Genomic DNA, 11,105 nt, shown 5'->3' with positions numbered 1-11,105 from the left:
GCTTGGCGGCCGGCGACGGCTCGCCCCGAGCCCTGCCGCCTGCCTGCCTCCGGAGACACCCCCCGGTTCAGCTCCCCAAACCAACGACCGCCTTCCCGCCGCGCAGGCTTTCCTCGCCGGGGCGAGCCCCCGCCCGCGGCCTGCCCGGCGCAGCCGCCGGCAGCGGGCCCTGCGCGACGCGCTGGCCCCGCGGCTCCTCTTCTTCCCTCCGAGCAGGCCCCCGCGGCCTGGCCGGGAGAAGGGACGAGAGGCAGCGCGGCCCTCCGCAAGCGGGCCGCCTGAGCAGCGCGGGACCTCAACGCCGCCGGCGTAGGTGGGTGGGGTGTGAGCGAGTCCATTTTTGAGGGGAGGCAGGTGCCTGCCGGAGAGTTCTGTGAATTGAGGGCTGGAGCGCTCCACCGGTAACTCCTCCTCCTCTTCCCTTTCCCTCCTCCCTCCTTCCGTAGCCTCCAGAGCACGGCGGAGGGGAGCGCTGCGCGCGGCTGGAAACGGCTCCGCAGGGCGCCGGGCTGGGAGCTGCCCGCCGTGAGGCACCTGCCCGCCTTCTGCCGCGGCGAGGTGGTGAAGGGCTTCGGCAGAGGCTCCAAGGAGCCGGGCATCCCCACCGGTGAGCGGGGCGCGCGGGGGGACCGGCCCGCGGCGGGGGGGGGGGGGGGGTGTGACGCCTCCCGTGAAGGGCCACCGGCGAGGTGCGAGGTGCTCGCCGCTTGCCGCGGCGGAGCCCGGCCCGGGCCCGGCCCCCCCCCCCCCCGCGCGGGGCCGGCGGTCCGCACGGGGTCCCTGTCCCGGGGCCGCGGCGGGGCTGGAGCGCAGCCGCCGGTGAGCCGCCGGGCCCGGGGGGGCTCCCTCAGCAGCCCGCACCGCTCGGGCCGGCTGAGCGCAGACGTGCCGTGCTCCCGCCGCCGCCGCGCAGGAGGGGCAGGGGCGGCCGGCCCCGCTGCCGGGGAGAGGAAGGTGGGCAAGCCCCTCGGAAGGCGGGCACGGCCGGCGGTGCCGGGGCTCCACTGCGCTGCGGGCATGGGTCGCTCCTGGGAATTGGCTCGGCTTGTTCCGTGTTAGCGTTTTGTGGTGGTTTTTATTTTTGTTTGTTGTTTGTGGGTTGTTTTGTTTGTTTGGGTTTTTTTTTCCCCTATTGCTTGCAGTCTGGTTCACTCATTTGTTTTATTTTCCGACCTTCTGTTAAACGATTTCTTTCTGTTTGCTTTTTTTTGTTGGTTAGCTCATCCGATGATGATCATGGTGATTTGCAAGATGCTGAAAAGCGATCATACACACTGTGCATGGCAGTTTGAAAAACATCCGTTTTCAATTTACAAACTTGTAAGATCTCAGATTAGGACAAGAAAGGGAGCAGGCACTGGGATTAGCTTTAAGGAAGGAAATGTAAAGCAAGTAACGCAGAGATTAAAAAGCAGAGCAAGTGCAGCTGTCCTAAAGAGAAGTGCATTTTCCCATTGCCATTCTCTGTTTGACTTGTCTGAATACAGATAGAGGTGCAATTCAAATGGATTTCAGCCTTTTCTGAAGATAGGCTGAAGTCAGTGGGCATATTTGCACAAATCCTAATAGGCAAGAAAACCTCCTATAACAAATCTTGAGGTACTGGACATGTGATGACATCTGTTAATATAAACTTAGGTTTTTTTCTCTTGATTGTTTATATATGGCTTAATATCAGGGAATGTGGGAGGGAAGTTTTTTCTGCTTATGAACTAGGATAGAAATCCACTAACTGTAAATTCTTTAAAATTGACTTGAAACCTTGCATGAAGAGCTCTACCCATGTGTGAACTTAAAGTAGGACGGTTGTTTGGCTAAAGGCTTAGATTTATTCTCCTCAGTCAGAGAGGAATCTATTTTATTTCAGGTCTGTAGTTTTCTAAGAAAATCCTAGAAATCCCCAAATATGAATAACCTAAAAGGCAACATGAAAAAAGTGGCAGGTGACTAAAATAATAACTTCATTTATTTTTACATATTTTACTTACTAAAAAAAAATTACAAATACGTAAGTAATTCTAAGATGCTACCTTACAGTGGAAGAGACATGATTTTTCTGTTCTTTGACCATATTAAAGCAGTGATAGTCCTAATAGTGAAATGCATTCAGACTGCATGTATTTTAGTTTATTAATTTTAGCTACTGAATTAACTATTTAACTATAGAAAAGAATGTATATAACTATGAAATAGTATGTCTAGGAGATGTGGGACTACGTTTTATGAGGCTGTTTTCTGGTTTATGCTTTGCAAGTGGCATGTTGCATCACTGTCATCATCAGTATTCTGCTTGTAAATAGCATGTAGGCAGAGCTTGGCTTTTAGGCATTTGAAAATCCTGTGATGTGCTTTTCTTAAACAAATGTACACTTTCTAAAATTTTTGCAGCTAACTCTTCTGCAAGTAGTTGAAAACTTTCCTTCTGATATCTCTACTGGTATAGGGTATGGATGGGCCTGTGTTGGAAATGGAGATGTGCCTAAAATGGTTTGGAGCATAGGATGGAATCCTTTCTACATATATATTAAGAAATCAGTGATAAGAATTTTGCTTTGTGTGGTACTTTGATTATAATAAATGAGCCAGACATTGACTTCAAATAAGATAAGCAGAATTTGATCCATAAATGAGGTTAGAAATTCTGTTTGCTGTTAGAATTTGTTTTAATTGCTAATACTTGGGAGCAGTTTTATTTTGACATGAATCCCTGCTTTGGAGGTAGCTGCCTTCACTCTCTAGAATTTTATCAATTCAGTTCCTGTGAGTTACCTGTAAAAGCTCTCTTTAAAACAACTGTTTCAATCAAATTCATTACACTTATTTGGACTCAGCAACTTAATGATCAAACAAATCTAAGCATTATTTGTCATTTGCTACCTTGAAAATCTTATCTCTGAAATAAATACCACAATGTTCTTAAATGCCACGCAAAGCACAGTTCTCCCTACTAACATAATCAAAAGCTCTAGCCTCTTAATCTTGAGTTACACATGTTAGACTAAGTGTCTTAGTTTTCCTGATATGTGTGGAACAGAATTAGACTTAGAGGTATTAGCTCAACATCCTTGCAACAAGGGAAATAACCTCAAAATGCGTCATGATAATTGTCCACATATTTCTCTTCTTTTAGGAAACCACATTATCCAGTTTCAAAGATGACTTTTATGGAGAGATTCTTAGTATAGTAATTCGTAGATATATTCAGTCAGAAAAAAACGTCAGTTCTTTAGGTCAGCATTGTAGGTCTCTTAAACTAATGTTTTATTTGTCATGTTCTTGCATATTGAAAGTACTGTGTCATTGTTCTCTCTCTGTCTTCATAATCAGCTGTTTCATGTAGGGTAGCTGTTTCTTGTAATCAGCTGTTTCATGTAGTTGTTTCTCAAGGGTAGAGGGGCCTTACAGAGAGATCTGGATAGACTATAGAGCTTGGGCAATCACAAACCACAGGAAATTTAACAAGAGCAAGTGCCGGCTTCTCCACCTGGGATGGGGTGATCCTGGTTATACATACAAACTAGGGGACAAGAGGCTGGAGAGCAGCCCTGCAGAAAGAGATCTGGGGGTTTGGGTTGATGGCAAGTTGAATATGAGTCAACATTGTGCCCTGGCAGCCAAAAAGGCCAACCGTGTGCTGGGGTGCATCAAGCAGAGCATTGCTAGCCCGTCGAGGGAGGCGATTGTCCCACTCTACACTGCACTGGTGCGGCCCCACCTCGAGTACTGTGGGCAGTTGTGGGCGCCTCAGTATAAGAAGTACATCAGACTACTACAGTCTGTGCAGAGGGGGGCAACCAAGATGGTGAAAGGCCTCGAGGGCAAAATTTCTGAGGAGCGGCTGAGGTCACTTGGCTTGTTCACCTTGGAGAAGAGAAGGCTGAGGGGTGACCTCATGGCAGTCTACAACTTCGTAACGGAGGGCAGCGGAAGGGGAGCTGCTGATCTCTTCTTTCTGGTGATCAGCGACAGGACACGAGGAAATGGAAAGAAGCTGCATTGGGGGAAGTTCAGATTGCGCATTAGGAAAAGGTTCTTCACTGAGAGGGTGGTTGGTCACTGGAACAGGCTCTCTAGGGAAGTGGTCATGGCCCCAAGACTGTCAGAGTTCAAGGAGCGCCTGGATGACGCTCCTAGTCATATGGTTTAGTTTTAGGTAGTCCTGCAAGGAGCAGGGAGTTGGACTCAATGATCCTTATGGATCCCTTCCAACTCAAGATATTCTGTGATTCTATGTCTTACCTTTGACTATTCAGTAAAATGTTTTTTTAAGCTGGATCCACTAATATATAAATTGGTCATACTAAAGAAAGCAAAACCCCACAACTTCCAGACTATCAGCATTTATTTCAGTCTGAAAATTACATTGTCGTGTTAGTCATCTGTGGAGTAGCTTGAAAATCATGAGCTGCTTGTAAAAGCTTTATAGTCTAGTCTGTCCATTTCTTTTAAAAATGCATCGATGTTAACACTGAAACAGTTAATGAAATTCCGTTGAGTTTTTTGATAAAATGTCTTGGAACAAGGAAAAAGTGGTGTTTACTGCAGTGAAAAGTGCAACGCATGTCAAAAGCATAAAAGCATGCCATTTTAGAAACAGAAAATGTTGCGTTTCCAACTTCATAATAATAAATATATTCTGCCCCTGTGATTGTTCTGTAGTACACCCTTTTTGGTTGCTGTTGTGTGTTCAGAATTCAGACCAGCTCTTAAATATTGCTTTTCTTACTTCTCTTCTGCAGAGGCACTCATTTCAGCAGTTCAAGAAGACATTGAAGAGGCAGAAAGACAGCTAGATTTACCAGAACATCTTAAACTCAAAGACAACAACTTCTTTCATCTGCTAGAAGGCAAAAGAGTAAACCACTAAGCAAAACCATGTGGGGTTTTTTTCCATCTCTTGGAGCTCTTTTTGTTGCACTACCATGTATCCTGTATCATTTGATATATGTATGACGTGTGTGTGTACTGGGCCTGGCTCGGATGGAGTTAATTTTCTTCATAGCAGCTCATATGGTGCTGTGTTTTACATTTGTGACCAAAACAATGAACATAACACACTAATGTTTTACCTATTCCTGAACTGTACTTGCACAGCATCAAGGCCTTCTCTGTTTCTCACTCTGCTTCCCCAGTGAATAGATTGGGGCTGTGCAAGAGGTTGGGAGGGGACACAACCAGACAAATGACCTGAACTAACCAGAGATATTCCAAGCCATATGATGGTCATGCTGAGCAATAAGACGGAGAGGAGGATGTTTAGGGAGGTTAGCCATCTTTTGTTTGGGAACATCTTTTGTTTGGCTGGGCATCAGTTTATCCATGGGAGGTGGTGAGTGATTGCCTTTGCATCACTTGTTTTGTTTTCTTTTTTTCTTCTTCCACTTCTCCTTCACTTGTTAATCTATTTTTATCTTGACCCACAAATTTTCTTGCTTTTATTTATCCAGTCTTCTTTCCCTGTCCCACTGCGGGGGTTTGGGGAAGTGAGATAGTGGCTGTATGCTGCTTAGCTGCCTACTGGGGTTATCATGCAACAACATGTTTAGGTAATTGTGATTGGAACTGAACACTAAAACCACACAAGATTATTTAAGTTTGTTTATGTTACCTGATCATTTAACCAGTCTGTAAATGGAGTGGAAGGCTGTTTTAGGTCTTTAGAGAAAAATCATGATTTCAAATGTTACCAATCATTTAGAGATCTTAGCATGTGTGGAACAAGACCAAAGGTAGTTGTGACCTCTTCTGCCCCTAAGGTGTGGAGAGTTAAATACTTCAGTGAAGACTGTCAGTGTTTCAGCAGAGAATATTATTCTAAACTCTTTTCCCAATTTTATGTCAGTCTTACATTTGGATTGTAGGTAGCAGCTTAGAAAATTCTTGTGTTGATTGAGTCAAAAATTTACCTGTGGTGCAGGAAGCCAATGATTAGATAACAGTAACAAGAATAATTCACTATAGTTCCTATTTTTCATATGCTGTACAGCTGTTGTGGTTATAGCTGTCATTTTAGTTGAAATTGTTCATTGTAATTTTAATTGAAATAGAGGAAATGACTGTTACTCATTGAGTTACTGGAATGTGAGATAGATACTTCTACCTAGTTGTGCATATGACAACACATAACTTGTGTAGCTCCCTTCTGAGGAAGTGTTTCACTAAAGCTCAGGAAGTGAATGACAGGGAGAAAGTTGGTACATTGCAAAAGTTCAGGCTTAAAGGGTGCAGAACCAGTCTAACAATATTACTGCTCTTTGGGCCCAAAGGCAGAGGAGGTAACTAAAGGCAGCTGCATTTTGGTTGCTGCTGGCAGCTGCCTGGATTGTTCACTATACTGACAGCAAAATGAATGACTTTAAAGTTGAAGTTAGAATGTAAGGCACAGGAAAATCCTTTCAACCCTCTGCACTAAATGTGGGTAAGATCCAAATTTTTGGCAGCAGATTAGAGAAAGTCTTTGGAGATCAAGTCATGTCGGTCAGATGAAGTCTCTAGTGACTGGAAAAGGAAAACATTGCACCCATTTTTAGAAAGGGTAGAAAGGAGGATCCTGGGAACTACTGACCTGTCAGCCTCACCTCTCTGCCTGGGAAGGTCATGGAACAGATCCTCCTAGAAGCTATGCTAAGACACATGGAGGACAGGGAGGTGATTCGATGCAGCCAGCATGGCTTCACCAAGGGCAAATTGTGCCTGGCCAACCTAGTGGCCTTCTGTGATGGAGTGACCACATCAGTGGACAAGGGAAGAGCTACAGATATTTATCTGGGCTTCTGTAAGGCCTTTGACACAGTCCCCTACAATATCCTTCCTTCTAAGTTGGAGAGATACGGATCTGATGGATGGACTATTCGGTGGATGAGGAATTGGTTGGATGGTCGGATCCAGAGGGTAGTGGTCAATGGCTCAACGTCCAGATGAAGATTGGTGACAACTGGTGTCCCTCAGGGGTCTGTAGTGGGACCAGTACTGTTTAATATCTTCACACATGACACAGACAGTGGTATTGAGTGCACCCTCAGCAAGTTTGCAGATGACACCAAGCTGAGAGTGCAGCTGACATGCCTGAGGGATAGGATGCCATCCAGAGGGACCTGGAGAAGCTCAAGAAGTGGGCCCATGGGAACCTCGTGAGGTTCCGCAAGGCCAGGTGCCAGGTCCTGCAGCTGGGCTGGGGCAACCTCTGTGTTGTGGTTTAAGCCCAGCCAGCAACTAGGCACCATGCAGCTGCTCGCTCACTCCCTTCCTCCCGGTGGAATGAGGAGGAGAATTGGAAACAGAAAAGTTAAAACCTGTGGGTTGAGATAAGAATGATTGAATAACTAAAATAAAATAAAATGTAATACTAACAATAATAATAATAATAAAGGATAATAATTGTAATGAAAAGGAGTATCATAAAATAAAAAAAAAACCAAGAAAAGACAAGTGATGCATAGTGCAGTTGCTCAGCACCTGCTGACTGATGCCCAAGCAGGGATGTGGCCAACTCCCCCCAGTTTATGTACTGAGCATGATGTTCTATGGTATGGAATAGTATGGAACTTCGGCTAGTTCAGGTCAGCTGTCCTGGCTGTGCTCCCTCCCAGCTTCTTGTACACCTGCTTGCTGGTAGAGCATGGGAAACTGAAAAATCCTTAACTTAGGATAAGCTCTACTTTGCAAGAAATAAACCATCAGTGTGTTATCAACATTATTTGCACACTAAGTCCAAAACAGAACACTGTACCAGCTACTAAGAAGAAAATTAACATTAGTCCAGCTGAAATGAGGACACCCTGGTAATAATACAGTCTGAGGGATGAAGGGATTGAGAGCAGCCCTGCAGAGAAAGACTTGATACTGGTGGATGAAAAGCTGGACATGAGCCAGCAATGAGTGCTTGCAGGCCAGAAGCCCAGCTGTATCCTGGGCTGCATCAAAAGAACTGTTGCCAGCAGGTCGAGGGAGGTGATTCTCCCCCTCTACTCTGCTCTGGTGAGACCCCACCTGGAGTACTGCGTCCAGCTCTGGAGCCCCCAGCACAAGAAAGACATGGACCTGTTGGAGTGGGTCTAGAGGAGGGCCACAAAGATGATCAGAGGGAAGGAAGACCTCTCCTATGAAGAAAGGCTGAGAGAGTTCATGTTGTTCAGTCTGGAGAAGAGAACGTTCCAGGGACACCTTATTGCAGCCTTTCAGTCCTTAAAGGGGGCTTACAAGAAAGATGGGGACAAACTTTTTGGCAGGACCTGTTGCAATAGGACAAGGGGTAATGGTTTTAACCTAAAATAGGGTAGATTTAGACTAGATAGAAGGAAGAAATTTTTTATGGTGAGGGTGGTGAGACACCGGAACAGGTTGCCCAGCGAGGCAGTAGATGCCCCATCCCTAGAAACATTCAAGGTCAGATTGGATGGGGCTTTGAGAAACCTGTTCTAGTGGAAGATGTCTCTGCTTATTGCAGGGGGGGTTGGACTAGGTGATCTTTAAAGGTCCCTTCCAACCAAACCATTCTATGATTCTTGGAATAATATATCAGCACTTTAGTAGATACTGAGTATTTATTAGAAGTTATTGAGGCCTTTCCCACTCTGAAATGTTTGCACAAGATACGTTGTCAAGATTGATAGTAATTTGGAAAGTATTTGTTAAAATTATGTAGTATGTATGTATACATATAGTGTGTGTGTGCTATTCCAAATCTACCCCCCCCCCCAGTACAATTTTATGAATTTCCTCCTTGTCCCATCCCATTCTGATCCTGCATTTCACTGTGTGTTTCAGAGACCTCTGTCAAGGTAGCCTTATGGAAATTCTCTGTGGTGGGCGCTGTCAGCCTGCCAGGTTTCTAGTTCATAGTGTTTTAACTTGCAGCCAATCTCATTGAGTATTTGGGAGAAGGCCTTGGGCAAGTCAAGGAGTCCTTGTAGCTCTGCAGGACTTCAGCTGAAACTTGATTATTCAGATGAATTGCTCATCAGTCCTATTGATGGCAAAGACAGAAGGGGTATACACCTTTTGAGGGAGGAAAGAATGATTTCTATGAAAGCACTGATTAGAATAAGCAGCATTTTGACCTATGTTGCTAAGGTTGTTTATAAATTTAACTCTCCAAAGACATTGATGGTTTTGGCTTAACCATTGTCTGGACATTTTCAGTACACTTTGGCTTTTCTAGTAGGAAAATATTTAAAGAAACTGAATGTACATGGTATCAGAAATACTTTTTTAAAAAGCAAACAAACAAACAAACAAACCAAAAAACAAAACCCCAAACCAGTTTAATGGAGTTTTACTGTATGCATGTTGGAAATCTGTACAAAAATTTTCTTGAAAGTGAGTTGTTTTTTTCTCCACTTTAAAATTGAGGGATGATGTGAGAATTTTTTCAACTTTTTTTTTCCCCAGTGTAGGGAGGCATTCTTGAGTATATAACAATGTCAAGGTCTTACTTTTTGTTTTACTTTTCTGGAAGAACAAATAGTAGCCATGTTAGTAAATGTCATATATCGTCAAGAACTTATTTAAAGAATAAATCTTTATTGATTGTGGTATTATAGCTAAGTTCATAGCTGCCTTTATAAATTATTTTTTGCCAGTGATTTCATGTGTGTCACAAAATGGAGTGGTTTGAACTGCTTAAAGAATCACCTTCAAGGGTATTAGCAAAAATGATTTAATAGGAATTTATAAAAGCATGACCTCACAGAATTCGATGGTAAGGTTCACTCTGTTACTTAATACATGAATGAAACGTACACAGGAAAATTAAGTCAGAATCAAACTAAAATTATGTATACAGAGACCAAAGACGCAATAGGGTAAAAGGGAAACAAGCAAATGAAAATCAAGTTAGAATTGATTTCTGATGATTTGTACAGAGATCAGGAATGTAAAAAGGTAGGGGAGACCCTCCTGTTGAGTCATGAAGTTCAGAGAAGATCTCTTTGCTTTTTAAACTCCTGTCGGAGTCTAGGTGCAGCTGGGCCAGCTCCTAGTCCCAGACTTGGGAAACGGTTTATGTGTAATGGAATACAAAAAGATAAGGGAGACCCTCTTGTTGAGTCACGAGGTTCAGAGAAGACCCCCTTGTTTCCTAAACTCCTCTTGGAGCTTAAGTGCTGCTGGATCAACTCCTAGTCTCAGACTTGGGCAACAGTTTATGTCTAAAGGGATTATAATAGCAACCTGAGATTTATTCACAATTGAATAAAATTCATGACAGTGACTTATGTATAGATTAATATACTTGCTATGGAATATTCAGGTTAGTACACACACACATGCACAAAGACACTGAGAGATATACATATAAGCAAGTAAAAGAGATATACCTGTTAAAAACTCCCCTCGAGTTCAGTGAAACTATTCATGTCAAATGCTTCGGCATCTTTCTCAACAGGCGAAGGATTGAGCCTCAAGGAGCAAAGAGCATCAGCCCAGGTCCCATTCGCTTTTGGTGGCAGACCTCCGATCTTCACAAACTAAAGAGTTTGTGAGCTCTGAGAGGCGTCCCACTCAGAGGGAGATGCTGGTCGCAGCCCGCTGTGGTCCAGGAGAGCTCAAAGGGTCTCAGTACCGCTGTTTATGGGTTCGGGAGATGATTGGCTGTAGTCATCAGCAAATTACTGGGATTCCAGTAGCACTGGCACCATTTCACATGAGTGACGATTCAGATAAGGAAGGCTCCAAGGCTGTCAGAGAATGACTTAAGACTCGGATACGGGATGGTCCAAGGCTGTCAGGAGAGGACTGAGATCTGTCCCAAGATTGTCAGGAAATGACTAATTATCCCTACTCCCATCCTCAGCATCTGCCAGGCAACAGGAGTCTTTGGTACAGTCAGTGCAGCTCCCTGTCTTAGCCACGCAAGAGTTCCTGGTACGGTCAATGGACGCTTAACCGCCCAACTCGTTACACTTACGCTAAGGCCTAATGAGACTTCCTGAGTTCATAGATCAGCCCAGAGAGGCGGGAAGGAATGCACCACCACAGTGTGTCTGCTGTGGCAATCATAGTGCCTCCAGCTGGTTGTCTTAGTAATACTATTCTGTAACTGCTAATGAATGCTACTATTCAAAATTCATTTCATCATTTGGTTTTAAAACCACTATGCTTGAGGA

The 11,105-nt window shown here is 44.4% G+C and overlaps 1 long non-coding RNA gene across 1 annotated transcript in view; it reads left to right on the top strand.

Annotated features, from left to right (window-relative positions):
• Positions 1-361: 361 nt before the first annotated feature.
• The window catches only part of LOC115336731, a 34,888-nt gene continuing 24,144 nt past the window's right edge, over positions 362-11,105 (top strand). Inside the window, exons 1-2 of the long non-coding RNA XR_003921885.2 lie at positions 362-607; positions 4,740-4,877. This is a non-coding gene — a long non-coding RNA (uncharacterized LOC115336731). The remainder of the gene's footprint in view (positions 608-4,739; positions 4,878-11,105) is intronic.

The sequence above is a fragment of the Aquila chrysaetos genome, chromosome Z (genome assembly GCF_900496995.4).
Source record: "Aquila chrysaetos chrysaetos chromosome Z, bAquChr1.4, whole genome shotgun sequence".
Classification (NCBI taxonomy): domain Eukaryota; kingdom Metazoa; phylum Chordata; class Aves; order Accipitriformes; family Accipitridae; genus Aquila; species Aquila chrysaetos.
This window is presented reverse-complemented; position numbering and strand designations above follow the sequence as displayed.